This window comes from Nicotiana attenuata, unplaced genomic scaffold, assembly GCF_001879085.1.
Source record: "Nicotiana attenuata strain UT unplaced genomic scaffold, NIATTr2, whole genome shotgun sequence".
In the NCBI taxonomy this organism is placed as follows: domain Eukaryota; kingdom Viridiplantae; phylum Streptophyta; class Magnoliopsida; order Solanales; family Solanaceae; genus Nicotiana; species Nicotiana attenuata.
This window is the reverse complement of record NW_017672617.1, coordinates 39,731-63,017: the sequence shown is the minus strand read 5'-3', so window position 1 is coordinate 63,017 and position 23,287 is coordinate 39,731. Positions and strand designations below refer to the sequence as shown.

General features: G+C 41.6%; 1 pseudogene; it reads left to right on the top strand.

The window, feature by feature from the left end:
- The window catches only part of LOC109213873, a 74,277-nt pseudogene that overhangs the window by 42,133 nt on the left and 8,857 nt on the right, over positions 1 to 23,287 (top strand).

Here is a 23,287-nt window from a genome sequence, read left to right as displayed (position 1 = left end):
TAGGGCTAATTTGACTATGGGTGTTTGTTATTTGGGCCAATTTCATGGTTAATTTCTGAATTAGTGGTTGCAAACACTAGTTTGTGTTGAGTTGACTTGAGCTCTTGTTGAGAAAGAGAGCCTAAGTCTCCGAAGTTGGTCCAACAATAAATTGGGGCGTACTCAAGAGATTCATAGCCCCAATTAAAGGGTTAAATCTCGAGAGAGTAATACCCGAATTGAACCCTAGTTGCTTGTGCAAATTTGCATACCCAATTGGTCTTGAGAAAGCTAATTCGGGCAAAATCACTCGAACCACCGAGAGGTGTAGAGTGGGTAAAGTCGTGCAACGGTTATAACATACTCCCCAATCATGTCAAACGTGCTTTAGATTCAAGTACTCGTCAATTGACCACCTAGGCGGTAGTCACTACCCTAGTACATTTTAAACCTATTTGAACAACTTGTAGCATTTTAACTCTTAGCTAAATTTACAATTTGTAATTTTGATAAAAGTAGAATTATAAAGAAAATCCCAAAAATGTTGAGAAGTGTAATTAAGAACACATACGTATTCCTAAACTAGATAAATACTCAATTCCAATTCTAGCTCTCTGTGGATATCGATCCCGACCCAAAATCAGGTAAAAGCTATTGCGACCCTCTCTTGCTACTTTTTAGTAGTGCGGAGTTGGCATTGATCACTTTTTTGGTGCTGTTGCAGGGGAGCTAACGGTTTTTGCTATCTATTTAGTTAGATTTGTGTTTTGTTCTTCTTTCCTTCTTGTTACAAATTTGTGTGTGTCAATACTTCAGGTACCAAAATGGCTTTAATGCTAATGACCCTCTTGGAAATGTGAATGTGGGGGAGGAGGTAGATGACATTGGAGAAGAAGAGGTGCCTCTTGTACCTCAAGGACAACGTCGAGGCCGCCAGGCCAATACAAATGACAATGTTCCAGACCCTCCTCCACCACCTCCAAGAGCGGTTCCTCGAGTGCTCCTGAATCAAGGCTATGCAAGTGCTATTGTCCCACCCAGAATCTGAGCGAGCAATTTTCAGATAACCAATGTGATGCTGACCTTACTTGAGCAGCGTGGGTATTTCACGAGCGCTACGGATCAAAATGCCTACAAACATCTCAAGGGGTTCGTGGATACATTTTGGGGCAGCAAGCAGATGAATGTGTCCGAGGATGCTCTTAGGTTGAGGCTTTTCCCATTCTCACTTCGGGGGAAAGCATTAGATTGGCTCGAGAGACTTCCCAACCATTCCATCACAACTTGGGATGAGTTGGCAGATAAGTTTATTGCTAAATGTTTCTCACCCGGGCACATGGCGGCAATTCGAGATGATATATTGGCCTTCAAGCAAGAGCCCACAGAACCTTTGCATGAGATTTGGGAGAGATATAGAACTATGGTGAAGGAATGCCCCAACAATGACATGACAGAGAACACATACGCATTCCTAAACTAGATAGATACTCCATTCCAGTTCTAGCTCTCTGTGGATATCGATCCCGACCCAAAATCGGGTAAAAGCTATTGCGACCCTCTCTTGCTACTTTTTAGTAGTGCGGAGTTGGCAGCGATCATCAACAGCTGCCCCTCTTTACCCGGGAATGATGAAAGAGTTTTCGAATAAAGATATGATGGCCAATTTTGACCGAGCGAAATGGTTTTGGAGAGGTTTAGGCTGCACCCTAGCTTCTGAGCTGCCTACATATCCCTGGTTTTACAGGAATCAGGCCATATGTAGTTCAGGATCTGTCGGCGGAGTATGCCGAGGGGTATTTTCCAAGAACAGACGCAATATTTTAGGTTGGTCGAGTGTGAGCGGACGGTTTACGGGAATGGTTAAGTTTGATATGGCTGCGGGAACTGGAGCGGGCTCCTGCCGGGACGGCTGTTGCATGCCGGTTTTATCTGCAAATAGAAACAATACAAGCGAATATTGTGCATAAATTTAAACATGATCCAAGTTCCCACCGGACCATGAATGCTGTCTTTGGAAGGTTAGGATGACGTCCTTAGACCATGACGTTCTGGGCCATGAAGCGTATAATAAAGGATTCGCAGGCTATGAAATGATGCTCTATATATAATTGTATATAAAGGGAAGGGACAAAACTCCTATTTCATTTTGAAGCACCAAAACTGCTTCAGTGACTTAGTAGTAGACAAACAAGTAATTTCATATAAAGGGAAGGGACAAATTCACAAGTACAATCTGAAATGGTAAAAGCCTAATTCTCCCCAGCAGAGTCGCCATGCTATCGCGCCTTTTTTCCCTCCTCGCGGCGGGAGAATCAGGTTTATGACATTTTTGGGGTATGGACAACTCATTCCTTTTGGGAACTGGGTTATGCATTTTGAAGAGTCACCACCTGCCTGCTGGTTGTAGCAAATATTAATTATCAGAAACGGGCTCAGTTTTATTTATTGTTATTACCTAAGGTTTGCCTAAGTGTTTGGGGCAGAATCCTATTAGCATGGTATCTATTACTGATTCAGAATGTGGCAAAGCAGTAACAAACTTAAAAATGAGCGGTTTGAAATCCTATAGGCATGCTTGCTAAACCGTGGTAAATAGGGGATTAAATTATAAAAACTGGTTCGGGATAGACTGTTTTAAATTAGACTAGTCTCAGATTCTGCAGATGATGTTATCCATTATTGCTGGTTTTATCTCCTATAGACATGATATCTAGTGTTGCTGATTTTTAATTCCTATAGACATGATATCTAGTTGAACGAGAAATGGAAGCAGACAGGTTTTCACTTGGGAATTCCTATAGGCATGATCTCTATACATTATACTGACTTTTAGCCTTATAAACATGATACTCATTTATAGCCATTTGGATCCTAGAGCATAATGTCTAAGTGGTAAAAAACGTGCAGAATAAAATCCTATAGGTATCGAACATGCAGGATGTAAAACAATCCCATAGGCATGGTATCTAAAATGCAGAATCGAACATGCAGGATGTAAAACAATCCCATAGGCATACTTTCTAAATGCAGAATTGAATCATTCAAAACACAAATCCTATAGGCAAGTTTTCTACCCTTGAGCATGCATAATTACCTATCCCTTTTTCACTAGCCAACCCCAGATGTTCATTACAAATTATTACAGACCAGTTGCTGAATTACATCAATAAAATACATAAAAAAGGGAAATTAAAACCATAGGAAGCCTGATTCTGACTTCCTCTCTGAGTTATGGAACAAAATGCCTCAAATACCATTTGTTTCAAAGCCTTTCTCGGACCTGGGTTTGTCAGAGTTCCCTAAGGGTCTCAAGGAACCCCGGGCAGTGATTACACCCAGGTTCAATATAACCAGATAAAGATTAGTGCAGTGTGGAAGGGCCAGCCCTTATGTGTCCAAGTTCAGAGGAAGCTCATGGGTCCCAAGGCAAGGCTCACACAAGAGGGGCAGAACTTAAGTCTAAGAAGATAGTGGAAGTGCAGGAATGGAGTCTTAAAACTGAGGGGATAAGGAGAGGGGTAAAAGGTGATTAGGGAAACAGTAATTAGCAAAATACAGAGTTGATAACTTCATACAAAGGGGGTCAGGGGTTGGGAATTCATTGCAAGGAGCCTATGCACTTAGGCAAGGATCAGCTTTGCGCATGTACAGCAATAGAAGATATTGGCATGCCTATAAGCCAACCAGAACACACAACAACTAGAGAAAACATGGAGGTTATGATCCCAGGGGGATCAAGTTTGGGTCATGGACAACAATGTTCAATGCTGCCATGCCCCAAACCAACCACAGATACCAAACACATTAGGGATGGGGATTTAAGGTTCACAAACCATGATAAGTAAGTAATAGAAAAAATAATTCAGAACAGAAAAGGCAGAATACAGCATGCTTAACAATGGAACTTAGTTAAATACAAACAACAGACAAACAAGAATGGAAGAAACAGTAAAGAAACATGTTGTTGTTGATGCTGAAAAATTAGTTAGAACATACCAGTCAGAGAAGCAAAGTGCAGTAAAGAAAAGTAAGCAGGACTCCAAAGTCTAGCCTTGGCTTTCAGCCGGCTAAACAGACAGTAGCACAAGTAGCAGTAAAGCAAGAGAGAGTTTTTGGGTGTAAGTGTGTGTTCTGAACTTAAAATTGTTCGTCTTTGAAAGAAGAGAAGGCGGGTAATTATAGTTTTGAAAACGGGTAGAAATTAAGGTAATAAGCAAAGACTTAACATAAACATGGAAACAATCACTACTAAGAATCAATTACACACATGATTGCCTTTAATTAAGGGAAGATAAGCAAGTAAATCAAACAAATACTAACAAATGGACTCAGAAACCTCAGAAGAAATTAGGGGTTTTATCATGCAAACTCAGAGAGGAGAACAATACGAGCAAACATAGCAAAACATGTCAAAAATCAGAGATTGTCTTGAAATAACTTAACAAAAAAATCCTAATCGAAAAAGATAAAGAGTTTTGGAAGCAGAGTTTTAAAAGAAACTTCAAGAAAAATGCTTAGAAGTTCAAAGCAAACATAGATCTGAAGCAGATCAGAAAGAAATCGAAAGAACCTTAGAGATTAGGATTTCAGAAGAACCCAAGTGACGAGAAAGGCCTTGAAAGCCACTGATCTAAGCAGGAGAGTCAAACGTCTGACTCGAATGGCCATGGTTGGCCGGAGAAAGATCAGAGACGACCGGAGAACAGTCATCAAGCAAAGTCTGGACCAAGCCCCTTCATGATCTGGTCATGAGACCACAGAAACGAACACGTAGAAGCCTTGGGAGGCTGATACAGGTCTCCAATGACCTTGGAAGGCCATGGATTAGAGCGGATTAGGGTGGCGGCGGCTAGGATTTGACGGTGGTGTAGAGAGGATTTGAGAGAGGAGGGGGATTCAGAGGCGGCATGTTGTGAGGAATCATAGGGTTTAAGGGGTCGTTTGGGATTAATTAAGGTAAGGGGGTCTGATGGCTGTTGATCATTTTGATCAACGGCCTGGATTGGACGGGTAAGTGGGGCGGTTTAATAGAATAGGGTTTGGGTCGGTTCAGATTGCAATTGGGTCGGAGTAATTAGGCTTCAAATTGGGTTCAATTGGGGTTCAAAATCAGGCTATAATTGAAATAAAATGGGGCTAACATTTAAACAGCCAAGCAGGGTATGGAAACATTTAGGCAAAAGGGGAGTTTTAAGTTGTTGAAGCAGACCAATTTATTACATAACTCAGATAAGAAGTCCGAATCAATCCTGCCTGCTGGTTGTAGCAATTATTAATTATCAGAAACGGGCTAAGTTTTATTTATTGTTATTACCTAAGGTTTGCCTAAGTGTTTGCGGCAGAATCCTATGAGCATGGTATCTATTACTGATTCAGAATGTGGCAAAGCAGTAACAAACTTAAAAAAATGAGCGGCTTGAAATCCTATAGGCATGCTTGCTAAACTGTGTTAAATAGAGGATTAAATTATTTAAAACTGGTAAGGAATAGACTGATTTTAAATTAGACTAGTCTCAGATTCTGCAGATGATGGCATCCATTATTGCTGGTTTTAATACCTATACACATGATATCTAGTGTTGCTGGTTTTAATTCCAATAGACATGATATCTAGTGTTTTTAATTCCTATAGACATGATACCTAGTGTTTTTAATTCCTATAGACATGATATCTAGTAGAACGAGAAATAGAAACAGGCAGGTTTTCACTTGGAATTCCTATAGGCATGATCTCTATATATTGTACTGATCTTAACCTTATAAACATGATACTCATTTGTAGCCGTTTAGATCCTAAAGCATGATGTCTAAGTGGTAACAAGCGTGCAGAATTTAAAATAAAGTCCAATAGGTAGGTTATCTAGGTGTGAAGTTGAACATGCAGAAATTTAAATGAAACCCTATAGGCATGGTATCTAAAATGCAGAATTGAACACGCAGGATGTAAAACAGTCCTATAGGCATGTTTTCTACCCTTGAGCATGCATAATTACCCATCCCTTTTTCACTAGCCAACCCCAAATGTTTGTTACAAGTTATTACAGATCAGTTGCTAAATTACAAAGAAAATACATAAAATGGGAAAAGTACAACCATAGGAAGCATGATTCTAACTTCCTCTATGAGTTATGGAACAAAACGCCTCAAATACCACTTGTTTCAAAGCCTTTCTCGTACCTGGGTATGTTAGAGTTCCCTAAAGGTCTCAAGGAACCCCGGGCAGTGCATACACCTAGGTTCATAGAACTAGATAGAGATGAGTGCAGTGTGGAAGGGCCAGCCCTTATGTGTCCAAGTTCAGAGGGAGCTCATAGGTCCCAAGGCAACGCTCACACAAGAAGGGCAGAACTTAAGTCTTAGAAGATAGTGGAAGTACATGAATGGAGTTTTAATACTGAGGGGACAAGGAAAGGGGTAAAAGGTGATTAGGGAAACAGTAATTAGTAAAACACATAATTGATAAACTTCATAGAAAGGGGGTCAAGGGTTGGGAATTCATTGCAAAGAGCCTATGTACTTAGGCAAGGGTCAACTTTGGGCATGCACAGCAATAGAAGATGCTGGCATGCCTATAAGACAACCAGAACACACAACAACTAGAGAAAACATGGAGGTTATGATCCCTGGGGATCATGTTTGGGTCATGGACAGCAATGTTCAATGCTGCCATGCCATAAACCAACCACAGATACCAAACACATTGGGGATGGGGATTTAAGGTTCACAAACCATGATGAGTAAGTAACAGAAACATTAATTCAGAACATAAAAGGCATAATACAGCATGCTTAATAATGAAACTTAGTTAAATACAAACAGGAGACAAACAAGAATGAAAGAAACATGTTGTTGTTGATGCTGAAAAATTAGTTAGAACATACCAGTCAGAGAAGCAAAGTGCAGTAAAGAAAAGTAAGTAGAACATACCAGTCAGAGAAGCAAAGTGCAGTAAAGAAAAGTAAGTTAGACTCCAAAGTCTAGCCTTGGCTTTCAGCCGGCTAAACAGACAGTACCACAAGTAGCAGTTAAGCAAGAGAGAATTTTTGAGTGTAAGTGTGTGTTCTGAACTTAAAAATTGTCCGTGTCTTTCAAAGAAGAGAAGGTGGATATTTATAGTTTTGAAAACGAGTAGAAATTAAGGTGATAAGCAAAGACTTAACATAAACTTGGAAACAATCACTATTCAAAATCAATTACACACATGATTGCCTTTAATTAAGGGATCAGTTTCTTAACGGGCAGTGATAGGCAGACAGATTATTGCCATAAAAGAAGTAGTGATCACGCCCAACTATGCCTTATAAAAAGGACTAAGCGGTCGTTGCAAATATAATCCGGTTTACATGTCCGGAGTCGAATCCCACATAGAACTAAGGCTTAGCTACAGTTGTTCACTATCACCAAGAATACAAGCTTGAACAATTCCTAACTTATAGATATTAAGATTCTTGTGTTTAGTATGCCTTTACACATACTGGTTTAGTCTTTAAAATTAAAAATTAAGCAGCGAGCGGACTGGTTCGATACATACGTTTAGACAAGAAGCCCACATTAGGCAACTTGGATCCAATTTTCAGAACTTAAGGTATCTTAAGCGAGTGATTTAGAAAGTACTGGTTCTAGAAAAGTAGTCTAATGCCGGAAAGTACAGACTGCAGTCAGTTTAGAAATAAGTTTAGAGAGAATCATGAGTATAAACCATAAAAGGAGTTCCAGAGTCAGAAATACTTAAGGAAAGAGTAAACTGCAGAACTGTTTTAAAGACAATTTCAGGAAGACCAAAACTTAGTTGGAAAATGTTTAGGCAGAATTTTAGGAAGAAACCATTTCAGAAGAGGTGCTGATTTGAAGGACTCAAATGTATACTGATTCAAAAGAGTTTTTGTCAAAAGATTGAGGTTGAAAACATTAAGACATTAGAGACCATTTAACAGATTGTTATTGCTTAAGAAGAATCGAACGAACTTGATGCGGAATCCTATGATATCTATATCTGATTAAAATAGTCTGTTAAGAACTGGTAAGAAGAGGTAATTATTTAATTACCCTACAGTTTGCATAATGCATATGGATTCCCTATAGGCATGATTTCTATATGCACTGATTACATGAACGTTAAGGTCCTATAGGCAGGATTTCTAGATGACTTATATCATAATTAAACATTAAACCCTATAGGCATGGTATCTAGGTGACTTGAATCAGAAACATCGAACCATCTTTTATACAGTATTTCTAGTGCAAAAATTAAAGTCCTAAAGTCATGATATCTACCCTTTATTGATGCAAGAAAGTAAAACCCCTCCCACACCCTTTTACTAGATTCCCCGAGTTCTATACAAGTTATTACAACCCAATGAATCAACTGAAATAATAGAAATACATCAAAAACTAACAGCTAGATCCTAGCAGCCTAATTCAATCTTAATGTCCAATAATACGTATTTAACCAACTCCGGGGTCCAGATCTCCAAAGCCTTCTCATTATCCAGGGTGTTTCAAAGTTTCAAGGAATCTCAGGGATTCCAGGCATTGCTTACACCCAGGATGCCACTATGAACAGGATGGTGCAGTGTGGAATAGCCAGCCCTCAGGCATCCAAGTTCAGAGGGAGCTTAGGGGTCCCAAAGCATGGATTGCAAGAGAGGGGCAGAACTTATAGCTAGGAGTAAGTGCAAAGTGAAAGGGAATTAAGGGGCCATGACAAGTGGTGGTCATACCTAGCCATAAGGTAGGCTGGCACACCCCTGACCACTTGCTAGATGAACAAGTTAGGAGCAGACCTTTTGATGGTCAGACAAAGGTCTGGATAGTGATTAGGACACTATCATACCTAAGTCAAGGCTCAAGCACATAGTGGGGAGAATGGGAAGTGGGAATTGATTGAGTTAAGGAGTTCAATGAATCTAGTTCAGGATCATAGACAGCAATATTGGGGTGCTGCTATGCCCTGAATAATAAACTCACATACAAAGGGGTAAAAGGGGTAAGGGAATTCATAAAGCATCATATTCACAACAAACAAACAACTGCACAGATTATTTAAATGTTGGACTGTAAGAGAAGGGGAAGCACGTTATAATATGCTAGAAAACATGTGGACAGAATTAAACACATTGTTCTTAGGGCGTATTAACTAATTGAAACATACCGGTATAGAAGTAAAGAATGCAGAAGAAAGCGAGCAAAGACCACAGCAGTGTGAGTATCAGAAAGAGAGAGTGAAAGGGAATTGTGAACTCAGATGGTATTCTGTGTTCGTGTGTAAAAGTGTAGAAGGGTAGCCTCTTTTATAGTGTAGAGAAGCAAACAAGAAAGGTAAGAAAACCCCTTTTAAAAAAAAATCAGTCTCAAATATTCTCCCTTTAGTCAAGGGATTTAATTTCAAACGGAAAAGTGTAAACAAAGAAAGGAAATTTGAATAAAATCCTTCACAGTAGCATAAGAAGGGAAAATACACGAGGTATATTTAAGGAAAGGTTTCAATAGTACTTGATTTGTAAAGAGAAAAGAAAGGGAAATCANTATGAACAGGATGGTGCAGTGTGGAATAGCCAGCCCTCAAACATCCAAGTTCAAAGGGAGCTCAGGGGTCCCAAAGCATGGCTTGAAAGAGAGGGTCAGAACTTATAGCTAGGAGTAAGTGCAAAGTGAAAGGGAATTAAGGGGCCATGACAAGTGGTGGTCATACCTAGACATAAGGCAGGCTGGCACACCCCTGACCACTTGCTAGATGAACAAGTTAGGAGCAGACCTTTTGATGGTCAGACAAAGGTCTGGATAGTGATTAGGACACTATCAGACCTAAGTCAAGGCTCAAGCACATAGTGGGGAGAATGGGAAGTGGGAATTGATTGAGTTAAGGAGTTCAATGAATCCAGTTCAGGATCATAGACAGCAATATTGGGGTGCTGCTATGCCCTGAACAATTAACTCACATACAAAGGGATAAAAGGGTAAAGGGGATTCACAGAGTATCAAATTTATGACAAACAATTGATTACACACATAACTTAAATACAGAAATATAAAGGAGAGGGAAACAATATCAACTAAGGAAAAGGCAGATAATACATGTGTTGAGGCATGTAANGTGCTCAAATCGTATCTAAGGTCGTTGTAGGCCTCCGACTCTATGTCTTTAGCAATCCCATAGCTTGTGTGGTGAGTAATTGAATTGCAAGTCCAAGTCCCGAGCCATTGGTCTAGAACTTGCCCTGAATGTTTGTTGAGGCGAAATCCTAGGTGAATTTTGACTTGAGACATGATTATAGGCTCTCCTTGATCCAAATGATAGTTTGAACAATTCCATAACCTACCACTGATATGATCCCTAGTTAACCCTTTTGAGCCTTAGACCTTTTTCTTTCAAGAACCATGATACAAGCCTATACCCATTCTAAAAGACACCCTCTCTTGGCACCCGATCTTTCCTTTAGAACATGGCAAAAGTATAAGTTTGGGGGAGACACGAGGATTGCAACAAAGTGGTAAAAAGGCGCAAAAATGAAGAAAAGGAAAGGCAATAAAAAAGAAAGAAAAACAAAAGGACAAAAAGAATGTTCAATGTGAAAAAGAATAAAAAAGGATTCAAGAAAAGCAAAGAATGAAAGGTGTGGAAACTTGAAAAAGGAGAAAATGTGTGAAATGCCTAAAAAAGAGTGACAGTGTGTCTCTCTAACCCCTTAGAAAGAAGTGAAAATGACTCAAAGAGTCAACTGAATGGATGCCAAATGAATCAAAAGAAGTGCTTAAGGGAAGATGGAACCCACTTAGACCAAAACATTCCCTACCCTGAACCAAAAGCCTTCACAATGTCTCCACAAAAGCCCTATATGATCTTGAGTTGAATGAAGCTTACATTAGTGGATACTCACATAAGGGGAAAGCATATGGTACCTAGAGCCAGACTTGTGACTTTTTCTTGAGAGAGATGAGTGAATTTCCATTAACCTCATTTTGCGTGCCACTATTCTAAAGGTGAGGTTTGCTTAGGGAGAGTTGAGGATGTGTGAGTTTGGGTTCCACAATGACCAGAGTAATTGAAAGAGTTCTTTGATGTGTTGAGTCAACTCTTGATGCTCTTGTGTCGCACTTGAACCATGGTTTTTCAAAGAGTAAATGTTGTTAATGGTTTATTTGTATTGAGGGCAATTGATAGTCCCAATTGATGCTAGTTGAGATTGCTTTAGGACAGCTTAAATTTTTCTTGGACATTCTCTTAAGGGGTGGGTCTTATTTTGTTTGCTTGAGGACAAGCAAAAGTTTAAGTTTGGGGGAGTTGATAAATAGAGATTTTGACGCATTTTATACTCCTTTTTGCTTATGCTTTGATCAAATATTCATACAAAATAGTCCCAAAAGGCTCACAAGTTGTGCTTGATTGCAGGTTTGATCAACAAAGTGACAAAATGTCAAAGATCGGCTCAAAAGGAGTGAAACTTGCACAAGTGCCAAAGACAAGCCCAGTTCAGTCAAAACAGGCCCAGTGCGGCCGCACACCACTTTGTGCGGTCCGTACTGGGAGATTCAGAGAACTCTATTTTATAGCATCCAGGCAGTGCGGCCGCACTAGGTTTTGTGCGGTCCGCAGTGCCAAGATTCAGAGAGGTTGCATTTTCAAGTTTTAAGCCTCCGCGGTCCGCAAACAACTTTGTGCGGACCGCACTAGAAGCCTCCGCGGCCGCAGTCCATTCTGTGCGGTCCACGGAGCCCAAGTTCAGAGAGCAAGAATTTGAAGTCAAGAGCCTAGTGCGGACCGCGGTCCATTTTGTGCGGTCCGCACTAACCCCGCAGGGGCAATTTTGTCCAGATTTTTCAGCTTAGTATAAATAGATTCTTTTTCCATTTTTAGGGTATCATATATTGTAATACGTAAGCTACGCTCATGAGACGACTTTTCTTAGCCATTTTGGGCATTTTTTACTTACTTTTCATTCATTGTATCTTTGTATTTAGTTTAGTAATTAATTAATATGTGTTCATCTTCATCTATTTCTTATTTTTCTTCTTTGAATATGAGCAGCTAGACCCCATAGCTAGGGTTGTGGCTCAACCCTAGTGTGGGTAATTGATGGGTCTTGTATTTTAAGGTTAAATTGACTATGGGTGTTTGGTATTTGGATCAATTTCTTGGTTTATTTCTGAATTAGTGGTTGCAAACACTAGTTTGTGCTTAGTTGACTTGGGCTCTTCTTGAGAATGAGAGCCTAAGTCTCTGAAATTGATCCAACAAGGAATTGGGATGTACTCAAGAGATTGATAGTCCCAATTAAAGGGTTAAACCTCGAGAGAGTAATACCCGACTTGAACCCTAGTTGCTTATTCAAATTTGCATACCCAATTGGTCTTGAGAAAGTCAATTGGGCAAAATCAAGAACCACCGAGAGGTGTAGAGTGGGTAAAGTAGTAAAACGGTTATATCATATTCCCCAATCATGTCAATTATGCCTTAGTTTCAAATACCCGTCAATTGCCCACCTAGGCGGATGTCACTACCCTAGTGCCCTTTTTACTATTTGAACAACCCGTAGCAATTTAACTCTTATCATAATTTACAATTTTGTAGTTTGTTAAAATTAGAATTATAAAGAAAATCCCAAAAATGTTGAGAAGTGTAATTAAGAACAAAAACGCAATTCTACACTAGATAGATACTCGATTCCAACTTCTAGCTCTCTGAGGATTCGATCCCGACCCAAAATTGGGTAAAAGCTATTGCGACCCTCTCTTGCTACTTATTAGTAGTGCGGAGTTGGCTGCGATCACTCATCTCAACCTGAGTACCCAAATCTCGTTGCACGGCCCTCCAAAATTGCGATGTAAACCGAGTACCTCTATCTGAAATGATGGAAATTGGGACACCATGCAGGCGAACAATCTCTCGGATATAAATCTCTGCAAACCGCTCTGAAGAATAGGTAGTACACACAGGAATGAAGTGCGCAGACTTGGTCAGCCGATCCACAATCACCCAAATAGCATCGAACTTCCTCAAGGTCTGTAGGAGTCCAACTACGAAATCCATGGTGATCCGCTCCCACTTCCACTCTGGAATATCTATCCGCTGAAGCAAGCCACCCGGTCCCTGATGCTCATATTTCACCTGCTGACAATTGAGACACCGAGCTGCAAATCCCACTATGTCTTTCTTCATTCTCCTCCACCAATAGTGCTGCCTCAAATCCTGATACATCTTCACGACACCCGGATGGATGGAATACCGCGAGCTATGAGCCTCCTCCAGAATCAACTCCCGAAGCCCATCTACATTGGGCACACATATCCGGCCCTGCATCCCCAATACCCCATCATCACCAATAGTCACATCTCTGGCATCATCATGCTGAACTCTGTCATTGAGGACAAGAAAATGAGGATCATCATACTGGCGCTCTCTGATGCGATCGAACAAGGAATACCGAGAAACCACACAAGCTAAGATCCGCCTGGGCTCCGAAACATCCAACCTCACGAACCGATTGGCTAAGGCCTGAACATCAACTGCAAGAGGTCTCTCCCCAAGATGAATATACGCCAAAATGCCCATACTCACCGCCTTCCTACTCAAGGCATCGGCCACTACATTGGCCTTCCCCGGATTGTACAAGATAGTGATATCAAAATCCTTTAGCAGCTCCAACCATCTCCGCTGCTTCAAATTGAGTTCCTTCAGCTTGAAAAAGTGTTGGAGGCTATGACGATCAGTAAACACCTCACAAGACACACCATAGAGATAATGCCTCCAAATCTTCAACGCGTGAACAATGGAAGCCAACTCCAAATCATGAACAGGGTAGTTCTTTTCATGGGGCTTCAACTAACGAGAAGCATAAGCAATCACTCTACCCTCCTGCATCAATACACACACAATACAAACTCTAGAAGCATCACAATATACTGTATATGAACCTGAAGCTAATGGCAAAACTAACACTGGAGCTGTGGTCAAGACAGTCTTGAGCTTTTGGAAGCTCGCCTCACACTCATCCGACCACCTGAATGGAGAACCCTTTTGAGTCAATTTGGTCAAGGGTGATGCAATAGATGAAAATCCCTGAACGAACCGACGGTAATAACCCGCCAAACCAAGAAAACTACAAATCTCTGTGGCTGAGGATGGTTTGGGCCAACTCTAAACCGCCTCTATCTTCTTTAAATCAACCTGAATACCCTCACTGGACACCACGTGCCCTAAGAAAGCTGCTGAACTAAGCCAAAACTCACACTTGGAGAACTTCGCATAAAGTTTCTCCTCCCTCAACCGTTGCAGTACAACTCTCAAATGCTCAGCGTGCTCCTCCTGACTACGCGAGTACACTAGAATATCATCAATGAATACAATAACAAACGAGTCGAGATAAGGACGAAACACGATGTTCATCAAATGCATGAATGATGTTGGGGCATTGGTCAGCCCAAAAGACATCACAAGGAACTCATAATGACCATATCAGGTCCTGAAAGCCGTCTTAAGAATATCCGAGTCCCTGATCTTCAACTGCTGATACCCTGACCTGAGATCAATCTTGGAGAACACCCTCGCTCCCTGAAGTTGTTCAAATAAATCATCGATACGAGGCAAAGGATACTTGTTCTTAGTTGTGACTTTGTTCAACTGCCTGTAATCAATGCACATCCTCATCGTGCAATCTTTCTTCTTCACAAATAGAACAGGCGCACCCCACGGTGACACACTAGGCCAAATAAACCCCTTATAGAGGAGTTCCTGAAGTTGCTCCTTCAACTCATTCAACTCCGCCGGTGCCATACGATATGGTGGAATAGAAATGGGCTAAGTGCCCGGCACCAAATCAATACCAAAGTCAATATCCGTATCCGGCGGCATGCCCGGCAGGTCTGCAGGGAACACATCCGAAAAGTTCCTCACTACTGGAACAGAATCGATACTAGGAGTCTCTGAAATGACATCCCTCACAAAGGCTAAGTAAGAAAGACAACCCTTCCCAACCATCTGCCGGGCCTTCAAAAATAAAATCACCATACTGGGAATAAAATCAGTTGAACCCCGCCACTCAATCCGTGGCACACCAGGCATAGCCAATGTCACCGTCTTAGCATGACAATCCAAAATAGCACGGCACAGAGATAGCCAATCCACGCCTAATATCACATCGAAATCCACCATACAAAGCAATAGAAGGTCCACTCGGGTCTCCAAACCCCTAATAGTCACCACACACGATCGATATATGCGGTCCACAATAATAGTATCGCCCACCGAAGTAGATACACGAACGGATTAAACAAGGGACTCACGGGGCAAATCCAAATAACGAGCAAAATATGATGACACATATGAAAAGTGGAACCAGGATCAAATAACACAGAGGCATATCTGCGGAAAACTGAGACAATACCTGTAATCACGGCATCTAAAGCAATGGCATCTGGTCTGGCTGGGAGTGCATAGAAACGGGCCTGACCACCACCTGATCGACCTCCCCCTCTGGGGCGACCCCTAGCTGACTGACCCCCACCCCTAGCGGGTTGGGCAGGTGGTGAAGTAACTGGAGCTGAAGTCGAGGGCTGACTCCTATGCTGAGATGGGCCCCCAAGAAGACGAGGACACTTCCTCCTCATATGCCTAAACTCTCCACACTCATAACAACTTCCTGGTGTAGGGGACGAAGATTGAAGGGAATCCCTAACACCAGGATGACCAGTAGAAGAACCTGGCATGGAAGAGCCCTGAACTGATGGAGAACAGGACGAACTCTGGGCTGGAAGGGAACTAAGTGATGAATGGCCCTGATGAGAACTATGAGAACCATGGCCCGATGATGCCCCACGATGAATTGGGCGAGCTGACTGAGCATGCCTGAATGGACGGCCTCTGCCGTGCTGAAACTGGCCTCTCGAAGGAGCACCACCAAAACTACCAGATCCCCGAGACCTCTTGGCTTCCCTCTCATCTCGCTCCTGGTGACGAACTGACTCAATCTCTTGGGCAATATCAACAACCTGCTCAAAAGTAGCACCTGACACCCTCTCTCTGGTCATGAGAATCAGAAGTTAATATATGAGGCCATCCACGAACCTCCTGATCCTCTCTCTATCCGTAGGAAGCAACCAAACAGCATGACGAGCTAACTCTGAGAACCTCATCTCATACTGCGTCACAGTCATATCATCCTGACGCAATTGCTCGAACTGCCTGCGCAACTCCTCCCTACGAGACTGTGGCACATACTTCTCCAAAAAGAGAGCGGAGAACTGCTGCCAGGTAAGGGGTGCTGCACCAACAGGCCTATGCCTCTCATAAGCCTCCCACCAGGTAAAGGCAGCTCCAGAAAACTGAAAAGTAGTAAATACGACCCCGCTGGTCTCCAGAATACCCGTTGTACGAAGAATCCTCTAACACTTGTCCAAGAAATCCTGGGCATCCACGCCATCTGCACCACTGAAAGTCGGTGGCTGAAGTCTACCAAACCTCTCCAATCGACGCTGCTTGTCCTCAGGCATAACTGGTACTACATAATCCTGAGCAGGTGCAACTGGCTGGGCTGGTGGTGCCTCTGGTGTCTGCAATCCCTGAATAACCTGCTTGGGTGTGTGGGCGGCGGGAGTCTAAAAGCCTCCCCCAGCCTGAGAAGTAGTTGTTGTGGTCGATACTGCGAATGCCTGAGCAAGACTAGTGCACACGGTCAAGATCTCAGCCAAGGTCTCCTGAAGACCCAGAATAACAATAGGCACAGTCAGTGCCTGAGCTGGTCCTGCTGGAGCATCCGCAATTGGGACCTGATCGTGAACTGGGGCGATTGGTGGATCTGCATGTGCTTCCCTATCTGCTATGCGGGCTACACCCCTGCCCCTACCACGGCCTCAACCGCGACTTTAGCCTCTAGTGGCCCCAACTGGTGGTACTAGTGGTCGTCCACTATCCGGTAGTACGTGTCCTCACCATCTGTGAGAGAATAGAATAACAGAAGTTTCGTTACCAGAATCAACGGATTCGCATGACAGGAATTCAAGAATGTGAAGTTTTTCCTAAAGGTTCTACAGCCTCTCGAAGATAAGTACAGACGTCTCCGTACCGATCCACAAGACTCTACTAAACCGGCTCATGACTGGTGAGACCTATGTAACCTAGGCTCTGATACCAACTTGTCACGACCCCAAACCACCCCGGTCGTGATGGCGCCTATCGCAGTACTAGGCTAGCTGATTTGACATTTACAACATAAAAGGTCTTTTTCTTAATTCATTTACTAATCAGATATTATCACAAATCTTCTGTTAAACATTTTAAAACAAGCGGAAAAACATGCAAAGCATCAAACACTGCCTGATCCCGGTGTCACTAGTCTTGAGCCACTAAAATACAATCCGATATTATCTACTCAATACAAGATGAGTCTGATAAAAATAAATACTAAAAGATAGGAAGGAAAAGGGCAGCGATGCGGACGCCATGCAGCTACCTTTCTAACTTCGGAAATGCTCTGAAAGAAAGGAACAGCTCTCACTCGGATGCCCTGGCACCTGGATCTGTACACAAGGTGCAGGGAGTAACGTGAGTACACCAACTCAGTAAGTAACAATTATAAATAAAGGCTAAGTGCAGTGACGAGCATTTAAAATCATATACATCTCATAACATAACAACCTCAGTGGGAATAACAAGATCAAATCAGTAATTAAATTCTGAACACCTAGTAAAAACTCCAGTTTCAAAGAAAGTTGTTAAAACATTTGTTCAACATTTTCAATAGAGGCTCAGTATAAAAGAAGAGTGAAAACAGTATTTCATAAAACAAGCCCCTCGGGCAAAGCCTCTCAATCACTCGTGACTCAACTCTCATCAATCAACACTCACGCTCAAAAGGTATCTTATAATAATCGTTGCGGCGTGCAGCCCGATCCATAAATATATAGTCGACTGCGCTCACTGGGGGTGTGCAGACTCCGGAGGGGCTCCTACAGCCCAAGCGCTATATCGCTGCAACGTGCATCCCGACCCAATATCGATGCGACGTGCAGCCCGATCCATAATAATATAATCCTCACCATCAGGCCCTCGGCCTCTCTCAGTCATCAACCTCACAAACCACTCGGGCATGAAAAATCAGGGAACTCAGCCCAAACAACTTTCATATATTTAAAAATAGAGTAATGAATCTAGGGGTGTTCAAAATCGAATCGAAACCGAAAATCGAATCGAAACCGAAGCTTAATGGCTTATTGGTATCGGATTAATGGTTTAATGAACGGGAAACGGATTGAAATTTTTTTATTAACGGCTTATCGGTTTGGTGGCGGATTATTGAATTTCTTAACGAATAATCCGTTAACCCGTTAAGAATATATATATATATATATAATTCACAGTGATTCTTCTGCCAAATTCAGTCTCTTTGATGGTCCTAGATTAAAGTCTAGAGCTATGAACTAACCATCACAAATCATTGGTGACATTCAGAATCCTATACTTCGGTATGACTTCCGGTGTATTTGCTTATTTCCTATTAAGTCTAACTGAATTTTGTGTTAAAATACACAACAATGAAAATGTATATTAGTGCTAACTTCTGAAGTAAGCATTAGGAGGCTACTACAACTTGTCTTTCATGTATTGCGTTTTCTAGTATTAAATTAGAATCCATCTGTGTCTCTAAGACTCCAACGGTGATGTATAGGCATTAACAGTGGGAATATGTTAGGCGTTAACAGTAGGCATTAATGTAGTCTACTTTGGGATATAATGCACGCAATATAGATTAATGCACGCAGTATATATTGAATTAGGCCGATAAACCGCCCGATAACCGCCCGATAAGAGCTAAACCGATACCAATCCGTCCGATATCTTATCGGGTGGCTAGCGGATTAATACATTTAAAAGTTGATAACCGATAAGCCAAACCGTTAAGAGTAAATAACCGCTCAATCCGCCCGATAAGCAGCCCCACATGAAACTGAATCGAACAATGAACAGGTAAAAAATCATGACTGAGGATATGCTTTCGAATAAAAACAGTGTGAGGATAACAGTAAAATACCCCTGAGGGTCCAAACAGTAGCACAAGGCCCCAAACATGGCATTCAACCCAAGTTAACAGAATCATTTCTAAAACACATAGATATCATATAGAGTTTATCAAAATATGCAACTCTACAGTTGCCACGGGACGGACCAAGTCACAATCCCTACTGGTGCACGCCCACACGCCCATCACCTAGCAGGTGTGTCACCTCATTTATCAAAAGAGTATGAAATTCCAGGGTTTCATACCCTCAGGTCTAGATTTACAATCGTTACTTACCTCAAACCGGACGAAAATCAGTAAAAGCAAGTACGGGAAGTCTTATTTAGGGGAACGGGGTTCTAGAAAGTAAAACGACCAGTCGGATCGTTACACTAAGCTTTTAAAAAGTGTTTTTAAGTGTATTTTTCTCAAAAATATTTTTCGAAAAAATACTGTTAGGGAGAAGCTATTTTTTCTGCTTCTCAAAAAATTCTTCTGCTCCTGCTCAAAAATACTTTTTTCCTTCTAAAAGCTTATCTAAACACTTTAACTTAAAATACTTTTGGTAAAAAAAAACTTTTGGCCAAAATGAAGCTAGGCCAAACAGGCTATAAGTTTATAATGGTTATTTCATCAAAATATTATAAAACTTAATTACTAAATATAAATATTTATCTAATTGTTATAAGTGAAACATTTTAGCTGTTGGGGATTTGCTGTTGGATTCAGACTTAATCACACTATGATGGATGCCTGTGGTGTAAAATTGTTTCTAAATGCCTTAACTGAAATGATCCAAGGAGCTTCATGTAACGACCCGACGGGTTGTTTTGAGATCTACCGTATCGCTCAGCGGTTTGAGGCCTTGAGTAGCTTCACTTCAGGTATTATGACTTGCATGCGTGGCCGGAATTGAATTTCGAGAAGTTCGAAGTTGATTCGGAAAGAAAATTCTCATTTCGGAAACTTTAAGTTGGAAGAATTGACTAAAGTGTGATTTTTGAGTAAACGACCTTGGAATCGGGATTTGAAGGTTCCAACAGGGTCGTATGATGATTTTGGACTTGGGGGTATGTCCGGATCGAGTTTTGGATGACTCGGGAGCATTTCGGCGCGTATTGTGGAAGTTAGCATTTTGGAAGAACTTCATAAATTTGGGTTGAGGTGTATTTCAATGTTATCGATGTCAGTTTGGGATTCCGAGTCTGAGAATAGCTCCGTATGGTAATTCTGGTATTGGGAGCGCGTCCGAAAATGGATTTGGAGGTCCGATGGTCATTTCGGGATCATTTGGCGAAAGTTATAAATTTTAAGGTTTTTGAGAAGTTTGGCCAGGAGTGGACTTTTTGATATCAGGGTCGGATTCCGATTCTAGAAGTTGGTTCGTAATGTCAAAATTGACTTGTGTCCAAAATTTGATGTCAATCACACATGATTTGATAGGTTTCGGCATCGAATGTAGAAATTGGAATTCTTAGTTTCATTAGATTCGAATTGGGGTGTGATTCGTGTTTTTAACGTTGTTTGATGTGATTTGAGGCCTCGACTAAGTAGTCTGTGATATGTTTTGAGACTTGTTGGTATGTTCGGACGGGGTGCCAAGGGGCTCGGGTGAGTTTCCGGGTGGTTTTGGACCATTTCTAGGCCATTTTTAGCTGTTGGTTTTTGGCTACAGCAGTATGCTACGCGATCACGAGGAACTGACCGCGATCGCGATGAGTAAAATGGGAGAAATTGGCCAGTGATTCGCGATCGCGGAAAGCCTTTCGCGATCGCATAGAGGAAAGTTTCTGCTGCACTGACCCGATTTTGTAAGCTTGTATCTTGCAATCTATAAGGAATTTGGAGATGATCCAAAAATAAAAGTTGTAGCCCTTTTCGGAAAATCAAACCATTTGGCATTTGCAGTTGTGTACAAAAAGCTATGAGTGGTACACTACAGCCTACCTGAAAAGAGTTTGGAAATCGCAAAGAAGAAATTTGTGTTGCACGTAGCTGACTTTGGGAGCATATATCTCGTAATTATTAGGAAATGGGAGATAAGCAAAGCATGAAAGTTGTATTATTTGGAGTATAGTTTTCAAAAAGTTAAACCATTTGCAATTAGAAGTTTTGTACAAAAAGTTATGACCATTATACTAGAGGTTGTCTAGAAGAGCTGGCCATTTGTTCTTCGATCGCGAAGCATTTTCCGCGAACGCGAAGGGAAAATTTTGGGCTGAGAAATGTTGTGCTTCGCGATCGCGAGTTATTTTTCGCCATCGCGAAGAGTAAATGCCTGGACAGAAGCTATATTTCGAGGTTTCGGCCATTTTTAACATATTTGGAGCCATGGAGCTCGGATTGAAGTGATTTTTGAGGCGATTTTCACCATACGGATTGGGGTAAGGGTTCTATATCCGAAAGTAATTATACTTCATGTGTCATGACCCCAAACCACCCCGGTCGTGATAGCGCCTATCGCAATACTAGGCTAGCCGATTTGACATTTACAACATAAAAGGTCTTTTTCTTAATTCGTTTACTAATCAGATATTATCACAAATCTTCCGTTTAAACATTTCAAAACAAGCGGAAAAATATGCAAAGCAACAAACACTGCCCGATCCCGGTGTCACTAGTCATGAGCCACTAAAATACAATCCGATACTGTCTACTCAATACAAGATGAGTCTGATAAAAACAAATACTAAAAGATAGGAAGGAGAAGGGCAGGGCCGCGGACGCCATGCAGCTACCTAGCTAACTCCGAAAATGCTCTGAAAGAAAGGAACAGCTCTCACTCGGATGCCCTGGCACCTGGATCTGCACACAAGGTGCAGGGAGTAACGTGAGTACGCCAACTCAATAAGTAACAATTATAAATAAAGGTTGAGTGCAGTGACGAGCATTTAAAATCATATACATCTCATAACATAACAACCTCAGTGGGGATAACAAGATCAAATCAGTAATTAAATTCTGAACATCTAGTAAAAACTCCAGTTTCAATGAAAATTGTTAAAATATTTGTTCAACATTTTCAATAGAGGCTCAGTATAAAAAAAGAGTGAAAATAGTATTTCATAAAACTAGCCCCACGGGTAAAGCCTCTCAATCACTCGTGACTCAACTCTCATCAATCAGCACTCACACTCAGCACTTAAGCCCAATAGGTATCTTATAATAACCGTTGCGGCGTGCAGCCCGATCCATAAATATATAGTCGACTGCACTGACTGGGGGTATGCAGACTCCGGAGGGGCTCCTACAGCCCAAGTGTTATATCAATGCGGCGTGCAACCCGACCCAATATCACTGCGGCGTGCAGCCCGATCCATATATCGCTGCGGCGTGCATCCCGATCCATAATTATATAATCCTCACCATCAGGCCCTCGGCCTCTCTCAGTCATCAACCCCACAAGCCACTCGGGCATTTCAGTGAAAAAATCAGGGAACTAAGCCCAAACAACTTTCATATATTTAAAAATAGAGTAATGAAACTGAATGAAACAATAAACAGGTGAAAAATCATGACTGAGGATATGCATTTGAATCAAACAGTGTGAGGATAACAGTAAAATACCCCTGAGGGTCCAAATAGTACGGCACAAGGCCCCAAACATGGCATTCAGCCCAAGTTAGCAGAATCATTTCTAAAACACGTAGACATCATATAGAGTTTATCATAATATGCAACTCTACAGGTTCCACGGGATGGACCAAGTCACAATCCCTACTGGTGCACGCCCACACGCCTGTCACCTAGCAGGTGCGTCATCTCATTTATCAAAATAGTACGAAATTCCGGGGTTTCATACCCTCAAGTCTAGATTTACAATCGTTACTTGCCTCAAACCGGATGAAAATCTACTCCGTGATTCCCTTGCCGCTCGACTCGGCCTCAAATCGCCCCGAATCTATCAAAAATCAGAATCATATCATCAATACATGCTAAAGGAACAGAGCCCACGCAAAAATTATCAAATTAAATCAAAATTCCCAAAATTGGCCGAACCCGACCCACGGGCCCACATCTCGGAATCCGATAAAAATCACAACACTAGAATCCTTATCCTCTCACGAGTCCATACATACCGAATGTACCAAAATCTAACTACGTTTGACCCCTCAATCACCCAATTTTAACTCTCAAGTTCCAAGCCCTAATTCCCCAATTTTCACCCTTAAATCCCACAAATTCCAAGCTTAATCTACTGAAAATCACCATAGAATCGAGTGTTAAGTTCAAAAATCTTACCTCAACAAGTTTCCCCTTGATTCCCTCTTCAAAACCCCCCAAAAGCTTCAATCCCGACTTCAAAAACGGTGAAATGG